The sequence below is a fragment of the Pinus tabuliformis genome, chromosome 5_1, assembly GCF_031772625.1.
Source record: "Pinus tabuliformis cultivar Carrire ecotype Pingquan chromosome 5_1, CPIR1, whole genome shotgun sequence".
Classification (NCBI taxonomy): domain Eukaryota; kingdom Viridiplantae; phylum Streptophyta; class Pinopsida; order Pinales; family Pinaceae; genus Pinus; species Pinus tabuliformis.
In genome coordinates, this window is record NC_142305.1 from 333,273,510 (window position 1) to 333,281,074 (window position 7,565).

Sequence of the window (7,565 nt, forward strand, 5' to 3'; positions counted from 1 at the left end):
TATGCAGCTCTCCTTCAATTAGTTTTGTCATCTAGGTGGCATACCCAGAATATCATTTGGGCTTCTTTCTTTCCCTAAATGTACCTTGAGCTCATCCATGACCTTCTGCATCTAGAAGTGTAGACTTCAACTAGTTAGGTCTTTTTCTGGTCTTGGGAATTACCACATGTTGTATTGGTTCACATGGATCTTCATCTTCATGGTTTGATTTTTCTTCTTCCCTAGTAACTTCTTCTTCTAATACTGTAGGTTCTTCATCATTAGATTCCATAGGGAGATCCTTTGATTTATTGAATGCAAATCTCTCTTCAAATATCATATCTCAATTGACATCTATTCGGTGTCCTTCCTTTATGTAGATCCTATAGGCCTTAAAAGATTTATTGTAGCCCAAAAAGGTTCCCTTTATGCCAGATGGATCCAAATTATTTATTTTTTCCTTAGATATATGTATACAAACATGACAACCAAAAAACCAGAGATGATCCACAATTGGATTCTTCCCTGTGAACACCTATTCAGGAGTCTTTTTATCTAGATACCTGCGGGGACTTTGATTCTGTATGTGTACAACTACCTTTGTAGCTTCACCCCACACAAATTTTGGTAAGTCTAGATCATGTAACATTTATTTTACACTTTCTTCAATTGATCAATTATTTCATTCTGTAAATCCATTTTGTTGAGATTATATGAGACTATCAACTCCATCTTTATCCCATACTCCTTATAGAAAGCCATGATTTCCTTGGATGTATATTCTCCTCCATTATCAGACCTTAATATCTTGATTCTTCTTTCTTTAAGGTTCTCTACTTTTGCTTTGAATCCTTGAAATTTTGTAAATACTTCATCCTTGGATTTCATTAAGTAAATCCAAGTCTTTCCTGAATGATCATCTACAAATGTGACATAATATAGATGACCTCCAAGTGATTTAGGAGTCATATGACCAAATACATCAGAATGAATAATATCTAAGATTTTGTTTGACTGTAAAGCATTGTTTCCAAATGGTCTCTTAGTGTTCTTACCCAATGCTCATCCTTTGCATACTCCTTCATGATATTCTTTTAGTTCAAGGATTTAATCTACTATAGAGCTTAGAGTTAGAGTAATTTTGAAATGGATATAACAAAATATCTTATGCAAAATTTCACATGAGATAATTTCAATGTGAACGAAAGCTTGAGCAAGAGGGGATATCAATTTGTAGAGTTTTCCTTCATGAATCCCAATTAGTCTATAATTTTCTATTCTTTAGTTTTTACTCCATACTACAATGTTTCCATCAATGAAAGCCACTCTATCTCCTTTATCTTCTAGACTTGAAATGGAAAGTAAGTTCTTATGCAAACCTGGAACAAATAGGAATTTGTTGAGATGGATATTGCCTCCATTATCAAGATCTATTGAGGTTGATCCAATTCCTCTCATAGGATAGCTCTTATTGTCTCCACGCTCTATGAAGTAAGAATTCTTTACTTTTGACAATTTTTTTAGTTTCTTGTGATGCCTAGTCATGTGCCTTTATGCTCCACTGTCGATTACCCAAAATTTTTCATCTCGAAATGTGCTAGTGAGTGTTGAGAAGCATCCGTCATCCTTTGTCTTGGTTACTTTCTTCTTTGGAGTAAATAGAAGGTTCCATGCTTCTTCGATACCCATTTTGAGATGAATTTATACCTTTGAACACTTCTTTAGGAATTGCTTCAATGTATTAGCTATGTTCATAATTCCCTCTTCCAACTTTATTTTTGATACCATGTTGAGAAATCTACAGGGAAATGATTAGAGTGTTTTCTCTTTCCTTGATAACTTTTTGTGATATATTTTAATTTTTTCTTACTAAGTAAATTCTTTAACTTTTATTGTGTTTGTATATCATCAAACAACTGGAGCGGGAGATGGTTTTTCAATGTGAGTCTGTCGACATTGAACCAGCGCCAAAAGACCTTCTCCTATGTTGGGGTCATGATGTGTTTGAGAAAAACCTGCAACATTTCTTTCCAAATAGTGCAATGAACTCACGTTTGCTTGACGAGGCGGCGGGAGGAGGGGGTCTAAAAAATGGCACTCAGGAAAGGGTCCCTGTAAAAAACCTTATTTTGGAAGGGTTGATTCATAGCTAGTCGAGGTCTACATCCAACGAAGAGGTAGGAGGGAAGCTGAAAGGATCCGAAGAGGTGGGTCAAGTGCAAAGACCAGCCCCAGCCTCTAGTGTTGGGGTAAAAAGGATGGTTGTGGAGGTGGTCAAAGGCAATAGTGACCCTGTTGGTAGGCAACTTGAGTCACTTGGGGTAGAAAAAGTAGATTCTCCTATTAATCAAAATCCAAGGGAGGGAGAAGCCAAGAAGGAGGTTGTGGGTGGAAAGCAAAAGTAGAAAAAAACCCATTAGAAAAAAGGAGGAGCGCCCTAGTTGCGTCTTTGGAGTGGATATTCATATAGATTAGGAGATGGAAGCCTTGGAAACCTTTTTAGTTGGTAGAGTTTGTGGAAGAAAGTTATCGGTAGACTACATCAAGGTTTGGGCCTAGTCAGAATGGAAGGAAGCTCTAGGTCAGCCAGAAGAGATCAAGAATTTGGACAGAGGTTGGTTTATCATTCATTTTGGGAAAAAGGAGCATGTCGAATGTGTGCTAGAAAAGAACTGGAGCTTTGGGAAGAGGCCAATTTTATTCAGAAGATGGACACCCCTGTTTGATTCCCAGAAAGAAAAAATGGTGGAATCTCTAGTCTAGGTCAATTCCCAAGTCTCCCTATGCAATTCTAGATTGACTCGAGCTTCATTTCAATTGGTAATACCCTAGGGAAGTTTCTTGACGTTGATAGATCATATCTACGAACACATGATTGGTGTTTTTCACATATTCTAGTAAGTCTAAACCATAGAGAGGGTTTGGGAGACGTTATGAACCTGAAGTATTGAGATCTAGAGTTTTTCTAGACCATAGACTATGAAAATATTCCTTTCAGATGCCATCGTTGTCATAAATATGGACATCTGGCCTGGGGGTGCCCTCTAGGACACTATTGCCGCCGAAGACAAAGGAGAAGTGTAAAAAATCTGGAGGAAAAACAGGGGGTGTTCACATAGGAAGAAGGGGCTTATATTAAGGAGAGCGATCCTAAGACAAACACTCAGGGGTTTGTTTCGGAGCAAGTGGAGGAAGAAGAATAGGAACAACCTGGGTTTGCAGCAATTGAGACTACCTCTATCCTGATGACCTTCCTAGGACCCCAATCAGTCTATGAAAAGGTAGGGGTGTCTCAGGAAAGTACGCCTCTATCCCCTTCTTTTTCCTTATGCACTTCTATTGTTTTATCTTAGTCATGTTGTGATGAGCCTGGCCCTTTCAGGTAGCTCTTGAATGACCTTCCGGACCTGAGGAAGGGTCAAGTCTCTGTAGATAGTGTTATCATGACCATTCCATCCTCTCCTAAGTTGTCCTCTATTCCCATGGATGTTGTCTCATCTGCCCCTCCTATTTTCTGTAGCCCTGAACTCCCGACAACCTTAGACCTTTGGCCAATAGAAAGGGGCAAGGGCTTGCTGTGGGAGGCTTGGAGCTGGACATGGTGTCAGTAGGCCCAAGGAAGTTAAGAGGAAGGAAATCTAACCTGTCGAAGGCACAGTTGAAGGCTATTATTGATATAGCTGATGGGAAGCAGATGTCTCTGTTAGGGGTGCTTAGAGAAAAGAAGCCACCCCGTGAGATTTTTCGATGATCATCTTATCCTACAATTACGGGGTCTAGCTAGTCTACCCCAAAAGCTAGCTCTGAAGGAACAGGTCAGGTCCAACAAACCTGATATTATTCTTCTTCAAGAAACTCTGGTGAAGGGGAAGAAGTAACAGGATGCCTCATTAATATTTTGCTGGGTTGGAGCTTCCATGCCATAGATGCTAATGGACATTCGGGAGGGGTGGCACTGGGTTTCAACACGAAGGTTCTTCGTGAGACCTCCTCTTGGGGATCAGAAAATGTCTTTGCTGCGGAAATATACTCCAATGAGCTATGCATCCCTTTTCTTGTACTAAATTTCTATGGACCTATTTTGGATTGGGAGAGGTTCTAGAACCCCTTCTTCGCTAAATCATTTTTGGCACACCCAAATATTATAATTGGAGGAGATCTAAATTTTTCCTTGGGGATGACAGAGTCATGGGGGGTCAGAGCCCGGTAGATCCTCTATCTGATTTCTTTCTAAATAAATTGGCCTCATCTCTCCTGGTGGATGTTTCCCTGCTCAAATTGCGCCTAACATGGAGGAACCGAAGAATAGGAGAAGAATGGATTGGAAAGAAACTTTATCGATTCTTGCTCTATGAATCGTTGATGGAAAAATTATAGGCTTTTAGACATTGGGTTGGGGAAGCTGGTCTCTTGGATCATTTCCCTGTCTTTCTAGAAGTTAAGGGACTTTTCACTAAACTAGGAACTCCCTTTAAATTTAATTCCTCATGGCTCTCGGATGCATCTTTTATTAGCCTCTTCCATAACACTTGGATGAAAGATGAACTCAATGGAGAAGAGAGTCACATCAACTTTTTTATGGATAATTTAAAAAGGATGAAGGTCACCTCTAAGCATTGGGCCCTCCATAAGAAACTGAAGGACAAAGAGACCCTAGAAAATGTTAACTTTGCGATTGCCCTCCTTGAAGACCCAGTGGTAATGGATATGGTACAGTTGAGTCTCGGGATAGACTTCAAGAGTTGGAGGTGGAAAGGAGGAGAATCCTCTATCTCAGAGAGGAAAGTTGGAGCTTAAGAAGTAGAGCGATCTAGTTGCAGGGAGGGAATGAAAATACAATTTTTTTTCAGAATTAAGCTAAAGGAAGGAAAAAACTAATACAATCTAGGAAATGAAGAAAGACAATGGTGAATTGGCCCACTCTTTTGAAGAATTGGCTTCATTAGGGGTCAATTATTTCAAGAATCTCTTCAAAGTGTTAGAGGAAGTTTCTATTGCAAAAGTTATAAGAGTCGCCCAGTTCTTTCCTAAGTTCATAAAGGAGGAAGGAAATGACTCCATCATAGAACCTGTTTCTAAGGAGGAGGTAGAAAACATTCTCAAAGAAATGAAAAAGGACAAAAGCCCCGATCCGTATGGCTAGACTGTCGAATTTTTCCAACATTTATTCGAATTCATTGGAGATGAGTAGTGGTAGTTGTGGAAGAATCCATCCATACAGGATCAATCTATCATCCCTTCAATGCCACGTTTCTAGCCCTCATTCCCAAATATAACCACTCGGGATCTTTTGATGAATTCAAGCCCATCTCCCTGTGCAGCTATGTATACAAAATTATAGCCAAAGTTATTGCCTCCAAGCTTAAACCATTCCTCTCCTTGAAAATTTCTCCTAAGCAATTTGGCTTTCTAGATGGCAAACAAATACATGAAGCAGTGGGAGTTGCTCAAGAAACTCTTCAAAGTCTAAAAATTGGAAAAAAAAATGAGCCATTGTGAAAATTGATTTGTCAAAGGCTTATGACAGAATCAGCAGGATTTACCTTAGGCTTTTATTAACTCATCTGGCATTCAGGTATGGTTTTGTGAGATGGGTAATGAGCTGTGTTTCGTCATCATCTATAGTTGTCTTGATCAATGGAACGGCCTCCAGCTTTCTTAGTCCTGAATGAGGTTTACGTCAAGGCTGCCCTCTCTCTCCCCTTTTGTTTCTGATGGCAGCAAAAGGCATCAGTCTTATGATTCATGACACAAAAAGACAGGGGACTCTCAAAGGCATTGAAGTAAATGTTAATTTTTGGGTCACTCACCTCCTTTTTGTGGATGACATTATTCTGTTTAGCAATGGAAGTATAGAGGACTATAGGATGCTCAAGAGGATCTTGGACCTTTTCCTGAAGGCTACTGGTCTCTGCATAAATGAGAGAAAATCCACACTCACATGCTCTGGTTTGTCCAGAGATATGGTGCGCAAAGTGGAGTTGGTCCTGCATTTTGAAGTCAATTCCTTGGAGGATACTTATAAATACCTTGGGTTCTTTCTAAAGCTTGATAATTACAATATCAATGACTGGAAATGGATCCTTGCTAAAATTGAATCCAAACTGAAACATTGGAGTTCCAAGTGACTTTCCAGGGAAGATAGGCTAGTGTTAACTAAATCTGTTCTGATGGCAGTTCCAGTCTATTGGGCTAGCCTGACATGGGTTCCCAAAGGAATATTATTCTCAATTGGCAAAATATGTAGCAGGTTTCTATGGGCGGGGTCCAAGTTAGAGAGTGTCACCCCTTGGATTGATTGGGATAAAGTGGCTCGACCTAAAGAGTGGGGAGGCTGGGGTATAAAAAATCTTGCATGCTCCTCCTAATCTCTAGTAAGAAAGCTTGCCTGGAGGTTCATTTCTTTTGAGAACCTGTGGTCCTCTGTCACTAAAAGAAAATATTTTGATCCCCTATCAACATTAGATTGGATCAGACTGCTGCAAAAGACTTCCAAAAACTCCTCGATGGTTTGGAAGGCTATGGTCGCTTCTGTCAAAGTTATTGAGAAGGGTTTGTCTTGGAGTGTGGGGGATGGAACTCAGATCAGGCTGGGTAGAGACCCCTGGATAGGATGTATCGAGAGCTTTTTTCTGTCTCAGGGGTTGGTTTTGGCTTTAAAAGATAGGGGATTCTGCACTTTAAATCAGGTGGCTGATCCTCAGGTTTCCACCGTATGGAGTCAAGGGTGGATTCAGGGAATAGATTTGTGTTTGGATGAAGAATGGCTACAGGAATGGGACTTGTATATATGGGACCTACTCAACTCATTAGTCAGGCTCACTGACTCCCTGGATGAACTTAGATGGGTCTTTTCCCAGAATGGGCTTTACTCTCCAAAGATGGGGTATAAATGGTTGATGTCTTAAAATGGGTGGGAGAATCTGGCTTGGTGGGTTAAATTGCTTTTTGGAAGTTAAAAGGGTCAGCAAAAACAAAACTGTTCTTCTGGTGTGTCTTACTTCAGAAAGTTCCCACTTGGGATTTTCTTTAAAGAAGAGGAAGGATTGGTCTTGGTTGGTGCCCCCTCTATAAAGATAGTAACGAAACAGTACAACACCTGTTCCTTTTATGCCCCTTTAACAATAGCCTATGAGCCAAAATGTTAAGGTTACTCAAAATTCCTTTTAGATGGGAAGGACAAGGTGTCTTGGAAGCTTGGTAGAGGTGGTAGAATGAAGCTACAAATGACAAAGAGAGATCCATCCCGCTTCTTATAACTTGGGGGACCTAGCTTGCTAGGAATCAGGTCATTTTTAAGGATACTGTCTTCCTGCTTGGAAGACTAACTGCAGAAGGAGATGCTATTTACAACAGTATCCCTATTCCGCAAGCTCCTCCTACTTCCAGATCTGTTCGTCAAGAATCTATTATATATTCAACTCCATGGGCTTATTTTGACGGGGCCTCTAACATTAATGGACGTTGCGGGGCTGGTCTGATTATAAATTTATCAAAGGAAAAGCTTGTTAAAGCTTCTGTTGGTCTCGGTCAAGGATCCAATAACTTTGCTGAACTGAAAGCCTTACACTACCTCCTATGTTGGC